Source organism: Haliaeetus albicilla, chromosome 19, assembly GCF_947461875.1.
Source record: "Haliaeetus albicilla chromosome 19, bHalAlb1.1, whole genome shotgun sequence".
NCBI classification, from domain to species: Eukaryota; Metazoa; Chordata; class Aves; order Accipitriformes; family Accipitridae; genus Haliaeetus; species Haliaeetus albicilla.
Window position 1 is genome coordinate 18,400,179 of NC_091501.1, and position 13,935 is coordinate 18,414,113.

At 38.3% G+C, this 13,935-nt stretch overlaps 1 protein-coding gene across 15 annotated transcripts in view; it reads left to right on the forward strand.

Moving 5' to 3' along the window:
* Positions 1-13,935, forward strand: part of SOX5 (SRY-box transcription factor 5) — a 649,313-nt gene that overhangs the window by 574,050 nt on the left and 61,328 nt on the right. The window lies entirely within an intron of this gene.

The window sequence follows — 13,935 nt, forward strand, 5'->3', positions numbered from 1 at the left end:
TTAAATACTGGGGATGGGGCTGAGAGTGGCATAATAGAAGTATATTTGAAGGACAAAGATCTAACTTACCATAATTGGTCTTACTTAATTGGGGATGAGCTGTGCAGCATATGTCCGTTGTATCCTAATGGTGTGAATCTCCTCAAAATTCCCTACGAGGAGGATGAGAGAGGCTGTCTGCCAGTCACTGCTGGGATGCAGGCGGCAAAGATTCCCTGTTCTACATCCTATCTTGGTTGGAAAAAGAAATTGTAGTTGGTAGTCGGTGTCCTTCTGAAATGTGGTAACAACCCACTGTTGGAAGAAAAATACCATGTATGGTATAAGCATTGGTCTGATTCTTTTTGGAACATTAAATTGAAGATAAAATTTAAGAAGAAATGATTATATAAAATCAGTGCAACCTTGGACATATGCAAAAAACAATCTGAATGAAATAGCCATGTTCCAAAATTTACAAGGTATTGAATAAGTTAGTTATCTAACTCCTCCTGCGAATTTGCTGATGTTTCTCCATGAATTTTAGTAAATCAGATTCTTCTGCAGGGAACTGTAAATTGTATGTTCCTTTGCTTGTTAAAACTAAATAGAGTATAACTGTTTTTTCAGAAGTACTTCACACATTCTTACAAACATACTATATTTGAGGCAAACACAGTAAAGAAGGGCAAGATTGGCCAGCTGTCAGTGTTTGTCTTCATTTTCCTTGGGTTCACACTCTACTCTATGTTAACATGTATGTTCTCTACACAAATCCAAAGTAATTTGCAGGCAGCTGTGGGGGGAGTTACATGCCCTTTCCCACATGTTCTGTGCTGAAAATGTAGCTGTATGCCTTACCAGTTGTACAGCTTTGAGGAAGACAAAGTCACTTTCCATCTTACTTGTGCAGCAAGAAAAATGGAAATGTGTATTTTTCATGAACTTCAGAGAGGACAGATATATTTCACTTTAAAAAATTAAGCTGCAAACACAAAATTTAACAAATGACATAGACATGCTGAGCACAGACTAGCTAGTTTTTTTCCTGGTTTGTACTCAGGACAGTGGGATGAGAGTCATCTTTAGCCATGGACGCCTAACATGTATAATTCATCTGGCCTAAAGTTGTAGGTTTCATTCTAGTTTTTATAAAGGGAGCCGAGGGTGATTAGCTCAGACCTAGTCAGGTGGATTCCCCACTTACCCCCACTTTGTCTCACGTTTCTGCTGTGGTTCAGTTATCTTTTTCATTTGCCCAGCCAATTCCAGTTAATAAGCAAGTAACAGTGGACAATAAAGTCAAAGTATTTCTGTGATTGCTGGTGGGACATGGAGCGGCAAGGCCAACTTTGTATTTCTGTAGTGGTTGGAATTTGTGAAAGACACTGAGTTGGAGTCAGTGCAGACAACGTTTTAACCACCAAATATGTATAGTTTCCCTGTGTCAGCTGAGTTTTCCATCCTTGGGAAGAGGTGATGCCCGTTGTGCTGGTCAGTGCATTGCTCCCCTACGTTTTTATAGCCATATTCATTCCATTTCATGCCAGATGACTTCAGACAATTGACAGTGATCCTGAAGTATGTTAATGTTGTTAAACACATGATGGAAAGATAGATGGTGAGAATAAGGATAGTATTTAATGCCTGGGATATTGTGAAGTGCTTTTATGTTACCTTAGATGCTCCTTTTATTGTAGTGAACACGATCACTTTGACCAAAAGCCTGTATTATGCCGTGATATTAACTGGAGAAGTTGAGAGATATTTTACAGTTGCTGACTTTGGCAAAAACAAGATGTGTCCCTGCGTAATGGAGGACTGTACTGTTTCTTGCATTATTCATGCTTCCCACGCTGGAGTCACAAACATTGGGTAATGTTAATACTTGTCATGGAAAAATTTAATTGGCAGAAATGTTTAATATATTAGCGATAGATGGGAGGGCCCACAAGAGACCCTCCCTGTTCTGGACTGAAATGTGACATGTAATTAGCGATAAAGAAGGGCACTGTATGGAGTGGATTGTTGCTATACGGAGAGAAGTGAGGAGGATCCCTGCTTGGTGTTCCCAGTCTTTTCCGAAATGGAGATATATTTACCAGTTGCTAACTAAAGAAGCAATGAGTACTGTTCACCCTGCCACTGTAATGAACAGCCAGTCTTGGAGCAGCATAAAAAGGGTCAATCAAATAGGTCGTACATCATATGAGGAGGCAGATGTTAGAACATATTGTAATGGATTGCTGTGCAGTATGTGAAGATGGCTTGTGGAGTACAGGGATGGGAGGAGAGAAGCTATCAGCGATGTTTTCTGTCATGGTCACTGTAAATATCAAGTTTTTGAGGAAAACTTCTGAATGCAGGAAATCAAAGCATTAGCATTCCTGCTATGTTAGACTTGTGGGTAGAATGACGGAGGTAGAAAAGGAATAGAAGCGTGAGTCCCTCTGTAATACTCCATGTAATATGAATATGTCTAGGTATTATCTGTGCTCTGCCAAAGTCAGTGTTAGCCTTGGAACGTGTGAGTATTTTACCTGAAAAAAAATTACAGAGCTTCAGACTATATTAAACACAGAACTGTTAAAATAGCTTCTATTTTAGCAGTGCCCCTAATTCACACCCACTCAAACACCTCCTCGCTCGTTAACCCCATCATCAGACCCAAGTAACTCAAGTGAAATGAGATGGCATTAGGAATGAGGTAATGAACAAAGATTTCTGGATAATGTTATTACTTCATGATAGCAGCTCTTGTTAGTGTGACTACAGTTAAGAGCTTCTCGGTATTTCCATTGCAAACTCTTTGGTACTCCCACCCCTTCTGCTTTACAGACAACTACTCAGCCAGAAGCAATTTACAGTTTGATTTTACATCAATTTTGGCTGTTGTTTTGAATTGAAAAGAGTTTAGTGTTTTGGTACTGCTTTCTAAAACATAAAAATTGCTGGGTTTTTCCCTCCTAATCCAAATTTCCAGATGAGCAATTTAAAATACGGATTAGCTCTTTTTATAACCCAGCCACATTATTAACAATTGAAAAATGTCTCCTAAGCATGCACAGTAATTTCAGTATTTAATGTTTTTGGACAAGCAGATCCACCTTTATGTTATAAAAAATTCCATACTAAAAAATCAGTGTGAAGGTGACAATTTTCGAAAAGCACTGTTTTCACTCAGGAGTCTACAGTTTTTATGTTTTTCTTTAAAAATTTACTCAGTGCCTCAAAAAAAATGTGGAAATCAACTTTAATAAATAGTTATGGGTGGATCAGATATACCAATGGATTATAGAGCTTGTTACTAGTTAAGTAGTGTTAATACAGTGCATGTCACTGGTTGAAGAATATGTGGCTATGTAGAATCCTTTAAGAGATGAGTTAGAGGTTACAGCCCTGTTGCCAATGAATGGCATCCATTTTGCCTGAAAAACAGGATTTCAGAGAAATGTGTTTCTGCATTCACCCTATCTAGACGTAAGAGCAAAATGCTGTAGAGTTAAAGGAGGGAGAGAACACTTCCATAGGGTAACCCAGGTAAGCTGGGAGAGTCTGGGACTTAACAGCTTCCATCAGGATGGAAGGGTGGCAGTGGAGAAACAGGGAGAAGGTTGCATTTCCCTTCATCAGTTTGAATCTAAGAAGTAGAAAGCTCACACTTGCTATGGGAACGTGAGGCTCCAGCAGCTCTTCGTTATCCATGTGGATTGGTAAAACTAGAAGCAGCCATCATATTCCTCTTAGCTGAACGTAAAGTTCCACAGTTCATCGTATAAGCTCTTCTTGTGCTTCGGTGATGCATAGCATGTGAGGAACATAAAAGTTAAAGATGTAATTCCCTTTGACCTTCAATCATGTTATTGTGCCTACAGCTTCTTAAACCTCCAGTACAGCATGTGCCAAAAGAGGCATAGGCATATTGGCGTGAGTTTCAGGCTAGATTTAAGGCTTTTCATGCGTGGGCTGAAGTCTGACCATGCAGTGTCATTGGACCTTGGTGTTTGCGGTTTCATTGCAGTGAGAGTCAGAAACTGAATCCTGAGGGATTTCAGATGTTTTCAGAGACCACTTTTGGGGGAACAAAGTCTCTTAAGATTTAAGAATTAAACTTCTGTACGTGTCCTAATGGAATATGCAAAGTGTCACTCTTCCCATTACATCAGTGTAAGCATGGAAATAATGAGATGAACCAGAAAACAGCTTCTTATGTTATTTCCTGAGAAGTTTGCCAAAGCTTCACAGAGGTTTCAGGCTCTGGAGTTTTATGGGCTCCATTGGAGGGGGAGTTTTACAGACGACACCCATTTTATTGTAAAATCAAAGAATAAAAAGATTGAACAGCTATTGAGTTGTTTCTACTACTTCATTTTGTTAAAGGGGGACTTTTATATAATGAAGGAAACTCCAAAATAATGAAATTGAGTGCTTTTCTACTCTCTCAGCTCTCCTCAGCAAGTTTGTTAACAAATAATGGTGCTCTTCTCCACATACTCTAACATCTCCTCTTTGTAGCCTGTCATCTGCTAACCTTGAGCATCCCAGTTCAACAAACATGCATTTGGATTTCTAAGCATCTAAGTTACCCAACTTACAGGAATGAGGCTAGTTTGAAGTTAGGCACTTCTGTGAGTTTAAAGTGGGTAGGACTCACTGTTGAGAACATTAGGAGGAGTCTGACCAGAGCAAAACTCAGCTGGTTTCTGGTTTGGAACACAAACCAGATTTTCACTGATTCAGTAAGGCTCAAAATGTTCTAGATGAAAGTTGCACCAATTTCTATGTCCTTGGTTGGAATTACAGTTTCCCTACAGGTCTAATAAGTTTGATCGACCTTTTCTGCAAGCTTTGTCTTTAGTAATACCTAGCACACAAACACTGTTTTAGAAGAAGAGGGGATTCCATATGTGTTAAAGCCAAAGGAAGAGTACGTGTGAGCTGGAGCCTTGCACGGTTCTGGTCGTGTATTCTCCTCTCATGGAAGGGGATCACAGTGTGCTGCTGGGAAGGAGAACTGGTGCCCCGTATTGATACCATGACTTCACAATGGGATCCCATAGGACAAGGTAGGAATTGTTAGCTTTCTGGGGGACCTGGGTAATGAACATGTAAGGCAATGAACATGAACAAAAATTACATGAGAGGTAAATGGATTGCTGTTGAATTCTGACAGAACTTATTTGAAAGTTTTCTGCCGTACAGACACCCTTAAACTGGAAAGCTAGCACTGCAGGACTGACATTCTTCTTCCCCAGAATAATAACTTTGCTCTACTTTTCCCGCCTCAAAAAATAAATAAAATAAAATAAAATAAATTAAAATAAAATAAACTGCTGCAGCTGAATAAAGATGCCACGTCACATCCTGTTAGTGCTCCCTGCTAAGGAAAAAGGAAAGGGGAACCAAACCTCTTCAGAACTATTCTAGGAATCAATTTGTTGTAGTTTAGCTCTTGGAATAAGTTTTCTTCTGCAGCTCGGATGGTCTATCCATCACTGGTCCCTCCCTTTCAGTATTCTTCTTCTACCCTTACTTCCTCCTTTATGTGTTCTATTCAGGGAGGCTTGGCACAAGGGAAGCAGCTCAAATGCAGTCCTTATTTCCCCTTTAAGGCACAAGCATCACATTCTTTCCTCTCTACCGAAACTGGAAGAGAGTAGCTGTGGCTGTCTGAGCCTGTGAAAGTGAGCTCTGTTGAAAGTTGCTTACGATGGACTAAGAGTTTGTCACTGTGTCTCCTGCGCCTTTATCCAGACCCTTTGACCACATAATACAACTCAGTTCAAAGAGCAAATTAAGCTTTTGAATGAGCTGAGTAGATGTCACTGAGCTCCTGTACATGTCAGATAACTGAGGAACAATGTTAATTTGTACTTCAAGGACAACAGATACAATGGCATGGTACTACAGGTTCAGAAATATCCTTAATGAGGAATATGTTTCTTGTTTCACTGTTTGATATCATGAAGATATAACCATGGGGGAGCTTTAGGAAATATACTGGGAAAAATATCCAAGTGAAATTTTTTCAACTTATTTTGTTGTTTGATTTATTTCTTGCCCCCTCCCGCACACTATAATTTGATAATATGACCCTGTTGCTTCTGGTAGGTGATTATCATCCTTCTGCTACCTTTAAGGAGGGATTTCAGTATTTTAGGACTCTGTTCTTACTACAGCTTGTCACAAAAGAGTTTCTAGAGCAGGCCGTGTGCTGTGGCCCGCGTGTACTGCAAAATACCTATTTCACTACTTTATTGCTGAAGAAGAGGAGGGACAAGTCACCAGGAAATCTTATAATCATCAAGATACAAGAAGCTGATACTATATCAGCATTCAAGTGAGCAAATCCATGTTCTCAAAATAAGAAATGCAGTTGACCTTAATCTTTCTGCTGTAAGCTCTTGCACTTAACTTAAGGAGAAACAGAGTATTCAGATTTGAAGTAATTAATTCAGTATCAGTCCTAAAGCAGGCACAAGAGTTTTCCTGACTTAATTCCCTGTTGAATACAACAACTTAAAATGCAAACAGAAAATCTATAAATAAAAAGTGGAGAAAGAGTCGCTTAAGGAGATGTGTATAAAATAGTGAAATGCCTTAATTATAGCTCAGCAATCTGAAATATATAGAACCTTATTTACAGTAATTCTGCTGTCAGTGTTTGCTTATTAACTACTCTAGTCACTTAATGGATAACAATGAATGATTATATACAGTACCAGTCAAGTAAAGCAATGTAATACGAAATAAGTATTTTGTCAAATGGCCACTCAGAGAATTTTGTTCTCCCAAATGGGAAATTACACTTACTGGAGTCAGGTGCTCTGAGCTAGTTGCCAAAAATCTGGATATATCAAAAACTAAGCTCTTGGGAAACATACTTGTGGTAAACAAATAGGCAGTAGTGAGATTTTTCCTACAAGAGTATAATGTCTGTGCCATTTTACTGACTTCAAGCTTCTAATTTGGAAAAGCTGTACTGGGGCAGAAGTCTCCATGTGGAACCTTCATATAGACACTTCATCTTCATTATGGAATAGTCAGTGATAAAGGGAATGCAGTTTACAAAACAAATGCCCCTTCCTAAGTTACACATCCCTGTTGTTTGTTGGTCTTCCATCTGCCCATCTTACTGTATACTCCTTAAGGAGTATGCCGTCAAAAGTATGTCCTTACTTTAAAGAAATTATTTTATCTTTTTTTCTAACAAAAGAAGTTCTGTTGGCGTAAAAATAAATAATAGTAGTGGCAGCAAGAATACGTTATATTCTGGTGCTGCACAACAAACTATAGAAATAAATTGTTGCCAGATTATATGTATTTTTTTAAAATATGTACAATATTAATTACTTTCCTCGAAGGGGACACTGTTCATCTGCAACATTTCATCCAGCAAGCTTTTTCCAGAAGACATTATCAAGTTTCCTCTCCAATATGCATTCCATATAGTCACTCTATTTCAATTACTGTCACATGGTGTGAACATGGTATGTATGAATATGTAGGCCACTTGGGCAGTTTTCCAGTTAAAAACTCTTCATTTGCAAAGAGCAGGCAATCTTAAACACACAGTTTACAATGATATTTTATCACAGAAACTAACAGATCTTATTAGCCTCTGATAGGAAGTGTCTATTGATAAGTTCCTACAGTTACATCCTGTAGAAGGATTATCTTCTTGTTAAGGCATGGGACAAAGGAGCCGTGAGGTCTAGGCTCTAATCAGGAGTTTCCTACAGTCTTCCTGTGTCACCAGGAACAGTCAGTTGATGTCATGGGTTCTGATTCTCACCTTGCTAATATTTGAATAGCGTTTATCCATTGACACCATTAAAGATAGCTTTTCCAGGAAAACTGAATTTCTTAACATTTGTGGAGTGTTATGGTTAGTGTCTTTCCCATAGAAGCCACTATAAATACAAATATAGTTGTACTTTAGCTAAAATGATTGTCCTATACATCAAAATTGCATTCGTTTCTGACAAAACTCAGAGCTACCATAAATTGTACCTACATTTTTTACTTTATCCACTGTTTTACAAGCAAAGCAAGCATTGTTTTGAATGTACTGCAGCAATGATAGAAGTCTTTATTACTTCAAATGCAGACTTAAAGCTCATTCAGTTTTTCAGTGACCTGGACTCCAGCCTTGTTTCTGGATGCCAAGGATCCCCAGTTGGTCATAGCATGGAAGTTCCAAATGAGAAAAGAACTAGTGCATTCAGCCTGGCACGGGCAAAGCGGTCCTGTTGACTACAGTGGGATTATTCTCAGGAATAAGGGCTGCGGGCCTGGAACCCTAGAGATCAGCTACCGGAATCATATTTTATGGAGACTTGTGGTTACTGATTCTAAAAGTGATGTTTTTCTAATATGAGAGATGGTGGTTACAAGGCTGTGCTTGTAACTTGCATGCAAGAAGTGTATAAATGAAGCCTTGTTCTGTTTGTGAATGCTTTACAGTTTTTCTAATGAGAACTTGTTTTCCTTAATGTTTCTTTCTAAGGCTACAGAGACTGTTAGATTGTCTAGTCTGACAAAACAAGATGTAAAACATTATTGGGCATAATAAACTCTTTGTTTAAAGTTCATCTTCCAGAAACACATCTGATCTTGACTGAAACATCAAGAGTCAAAATCCACCATTTCTCTAGGCAGTTCCTCCAAGTGTTACCAATACTCTCTGATTAAAAGCAGCATATTACTTATCTATTAATTCGCCCAGTCTTAACTTTCAAATATTTATTATTGTTCCTTGATTGATGATTTACTTACCTGTCTTCCTCCCCGAGGCTAAATACAGAGCAAAGCTAGGATGGGAGTTTTCAAAGGAAGTTAGCTGGTTTCTGTGGCCACAGGAAAGAACAGTGTAGCTTTTCAACATTTAGTGTATCTTCTCTAGTCTCTGTGTGGCCCACAATTTTGGGGTGAATTCATCCAGCTTGCTATTTTTTACTTGGTGAATAAAGGAAACACTAGTTCGGGCAAGGTCCTCTGCCAGAAGGAGTCTCTGTGGGACACACGCGTGCCTCAGCACTGGGAGCCAGGGCAGTTTCTTTTAGGAAATGGGTGTGATAAAGACATGTGGTAGGTAGAACAGTAGTAATTATCCAACTCTGTTCAGAATTCTGAAGAACAAAATAAAAGAAAACCAAAATAAACCAAAATACTCCTAAGTGCATCTCAGGATCTCGAGCTGTATTGTTCTTGTCCAAAATTAGCTCAACATGAAAGCTAGCAAACTGAAGCACCAAAGCTGAGTAAAATTCACCTTGCAGTGGGGTTTTTGGGCAAGGTTTTAAAGGAGCTTATTGAATTTGTGTTCACGTATTATCTTTGTTTTCTGAAAATCGCCCAGTTGGTGCAAACAAATGGCACTTCAAAGCCTTTGCTGAAGTTTTGAATGTACAAATTAGTGTGTCCCTTTGAATAGTTTGACTAAATCTTTGAAAGACACTCAGACACAGAAAAGATGAAAATATGGCATTTGTACCTTTCAGATATGTAATGAAGAGCTAAGTGAAGAACTTTTTTTCATAGAAGATCTAGAAAGCATTGCTACCAATCACTAATGAGCGCAGCTTTAATTCTCATTTGTATAGTTAACTTTTTATCTATGTTGCCACTACCTTTAAAAACCTATCTTACAGTAGGATGTATGTCAAATGTTTGTTTTAAGTCAATTCTTCTTTTTTTTGTAATTCCTTGTGTCCTTTTTTTAAAAATAAAAAACCCACCTGAACAGATCCAAAATTAATTCTTTCTTCTGTAATCAAACACTTTGCATACCTTCTATAAGCATAACATTTGAGGTAAAGAAAATGAAATTCATGTATTCTGAATGAGAGAATCTCAATTTATACCATTTTTTCCCCCAGATTATGCAAAAATCAAAGAACAGGGCCATTCATGTGTATATTTTTAATGATGGGTCTCAGAATGACAAAGAAATTGAAGCGTTGGATCAGTCAACAGTTCAAACATTTAAGCACAGTGGTTTGTAAATTCATCACTGTGGTAATTCCACTGAAAAACTAGTTTATATCAGAAACAAATTTATTGCAATAACTGATTTAGTTTCCAGTACCACCTGTCTCTATCTCGCTGTGGTTTTTTTTAATAACAGCTCTTAATCTCTGCTGTTCACTAATAAAAATATTTTAATAAGAGATAATACTGTAATCCAAATGCCTATAGGTGCTTGAATCAACTATCTCTGCCTATGTAATTGCTAACACTTTGTTCAACCCTTTTTAAAATTGCTATTAAATCTCATTCTCATTTTCTGTATTAATAGAACAAGAATTCATTTTTAGTGTACCCTCAAAGCAGTAATGAGCATTGTTAACATGTAACAACAATGCCCAAGGGGAAAGTTTTCAAAGCTGGTCTAACCTTAAGGCTTTGCTATTGATGTACTACAGAGTCATCAAGCCAAGAGCTGTTAGAGCTAGTCCATTTGGAGAGTTCAGCTGAGTATTTCTGCTTAATATATTGGAAGAATTATAAATGGTTTAGGTGGTGACCTAGGGAGAAGGGGGATTTTTTGTTTAATAGCTTAAGAACAGACAAGCAACAGTAAAAAAATAACTGTACCTCCTGCCCATTTTAAAGTGTATCACATTGTGCTTTTGTTCTGATGATTTTGCTTCCATACAGATTTTCATAAGAGGTTAATGAGAAAACATTAACAAGGCATGCAATATTGCACATGGGGAGGGAAGCTGAAACATAGTTATTTAGTTATAAACAAACAATAGATGTTACTTTTTAATTGCTTTTTCAGAAGCCCAATTCTGCCTTCTTGAAGAAGTATTATCTATCTTATTAAATTCAGAATATTATCCTTATTTTATTCATTATGTATAGCAAAAATAAACTTGTCTAAAGCAGTAGTGCTTCACTGTTTTCAACTGAATGCCTTGGTCACGATAAAACAGCCAAGACCCTATAGATTGAATGTCCTGTAGGAGTTGTGCTGCAGCAAAATGACCTCCTTGAGTGCTAGAATTTGAGATTGAGCCTTTAGGTTAGCTGAAGGTAGTGGAAGGTAGTGGAAGTGGCTTCAGGAGTCTCTGTTTGGGGTACAAATTAAGAGGCTCAAGAACAGTACATTACAGCAGTGATACAGGATAATGTCATTTTCATTGCACTTTTTGAGGTCTTGGTTTCATTACTGTAGAAAGTATAAGGGTGCATTTTAGATGAAGGTTGAATGTCTCGACAGAGACCAATTCCTACACTGTTCCAAAATCTGAAACTCTTATTGGGGAAGCAAGGGTAGAAATGTTCTTTTGTTGGAGTTCAGTTTCTCTGTGAAATGAATGCATAAATTGTTGTCACTTAGCCGTCTTGATTCACGGCACTTGGTCACACCATTGCCCTTTCCTTGGGTATAAGCTAAAGGTCATCATGTCCTAAAAGAAGTAAATATGAACAGACAAGTTCAATAATGTCAAAGCTCAAAAATATTGACAGTCTAAGAAATGTGGTGCGTGTTGTATATTTCTGTCCATTTTTTGAAAGGTGGGGTGGAAATATAAGAGCAATCTTACTGCTGAAATAGGATTCAGACCCTTGCAATTTCATAAGCTACATGTTTTTCACTTTAGAGCTAGGGCTGATGTTGCTTTTCAGTAGAATAGTTGGTTTGTGTTGCAGTAAGGGACTTTTTAAGGGGGTACTCTAACAAGGGATCTCTTATAAGATTTTATTTAATGTTTGTTTGTAATTCTCAAAATTAATTACATAGAGGTGAGATGTTGAATCTGATAACAGGAGGACAGAAGTTTGTATAAAGCATGAATGAAGGCTTTATAGGTTTTCTTCCACCCGTCCTTCCAGATTACTCCACACTATACTCTTGAGGTATATCTGTCCCTGAACTGAGAATAAGGCATACATTTGAAATTCCATATATTCCATTTCTTACCTAAAAATGCGGGTTTCCGCTGGGCTGTTGCATAGGGAAATTCGTTCTCCATGCTTACGTTGTCATCGTCTGCTTTGCATGCATTGTAAAATAGGTGGTTGATGACAGTACTGTAAGGAGGAACCATGGCTTCCAACACATTTCTCAGTGACCACTGAAGAGGTGTAAGATGGTACAGATTCTTGGACACGATGTTGTGGATGTATTTCACGTAGTTTAGTTCTTGTGATTCACTCTTTGGACCTCAGCAGAAGGTTGAGAGCTGTGTTTGAGGTAGAGATTTCCCTCTTTTTTTTTCAGGGTAAGGATTCTATTTGAAAAGTCTTCCCCAGAGGCTCACAGAAATTTCCAGCCTGGAAATCAGCCGACCTGTCAATGATCTCCAGTTGGTTCAGGACTGCTAAGAGTCCAAACTGACTATGTTATTTTTACCTTTACTTGTGGACTAGACATATCCTCTGATATCTAAGCTATAGATTAGCAGCAAGCTCAAACCTTTCCTGCTCGATGGCTGTTTGACTTTCTTTTGTCTTTTTCCCATAGTTGCCTCAATTTGTTTTGTCATTTTTTTCAATAGGGAGCAAAAGAAAAGGAGAAGCTTTCCCTAGATCTGCTCTGTCATCACCAGAGTCCAATTATGTTTGAGCTGTTCCCTAGTCACGTATCCTATTTCTTAAGCAACTGTTACCCTTCTGATACATTAATTCATACATAAAGCTGGCTTGGTTTTCCTTGAACTGCCTGCTACAGTTCTTCTCTAGTTCACACAGACCCTTGTTCCTTTCTCCCTGCTGGATTTAGTCTTCTTTTGAAAGAATGAATGGATATGAAGTTCAACTGATAAATACATGCATTTGAATCTGTGACTGATTTGTGGTTGGATTGTTTTTGATGACTTTTATCTGTAGTTGATTTGCATCTATTTGGCTCAGACTTGCTGGGGGTAACACATAGAATAAATGAATAAATAAATTTGAGGAAGAAGCAAGGACAGGATGGAGGAGTGAATGGGTGATGGGGAAAGAGAGGGAGACTAAACAGAAAGGGATGGGTAAATGGTGATTGAGAAGTACAGAAAAATAAGGAACAAGCAGTGATCAAAGTAGAGAAAAGAAATAAAAAGGATTCAAAACTGAAAAGAATAGAAAGTCTGAAAAGAATAGAAGGAGTGAAAAAGAAGTAAGAACTTGGTGCCTGATTACACCTAAAAGAGCAGAAATGGATTACTTTTAATTATGTGAAAGGGCTAGGATTGTGCACCAGTGAAGGGAAGAGTTTGTACAGGGAACCACAGGACAATGTCCAGGGTTGTCTGAGACTCAGAGCAGTAGATCTTGCCCATTTGATCAAGTTAAGTGTTTGCTACAGGGCTTACGTACTCTGAACTCACATTAGCAGTGTCTGTCTACCTTTTGCACAGCTCCATGTGGAATACTCCTGCAATGAATCCTCATTTTTCTCTTTTCAAACTTGCTGGTTTGGTTTAGCATTTCTTTGTGCCCTCCAATCTGACCTTTGTTCTTTCATCAGCATATACAATTGACTAAAACACAACAGCAAAACAACTAAGCACCACTAACAAGACTTCTTAGGCTAGCCATATTGAAGCCCCCTTGTTTTTTCACATCCACTTCCATGTTCCTGCATGTTTGCAGCTCAGAAGCTCTGTTAGCACCAGCAGGCAGAGAGCACCGTCGTTCAGTGTTACACATTACACATGTACTGCACAGCCAGATAATACTTTGAAACTGATATTGTTACCACATTACCTGCTCTCTCAGGCATCTGACTTCTATTTGGCTTCACCTGAATTCTTCTCTATTCACAAGGCGGCCACAATTGCCGCTTCTCCTGCCCACCATGTTTATTCTCTCCACTTTCTATTTGGAGGTCAGGGGAGCTTCCAGGTACTGCCACTTGCCTGTTTTCTCTCTGCTTTTGACCTCTGTCCGTTAAACTCTACTGTAATGCTGAACTTTAAACAAATTACTGTGATTATAAGTATTTACATGCTAATAATC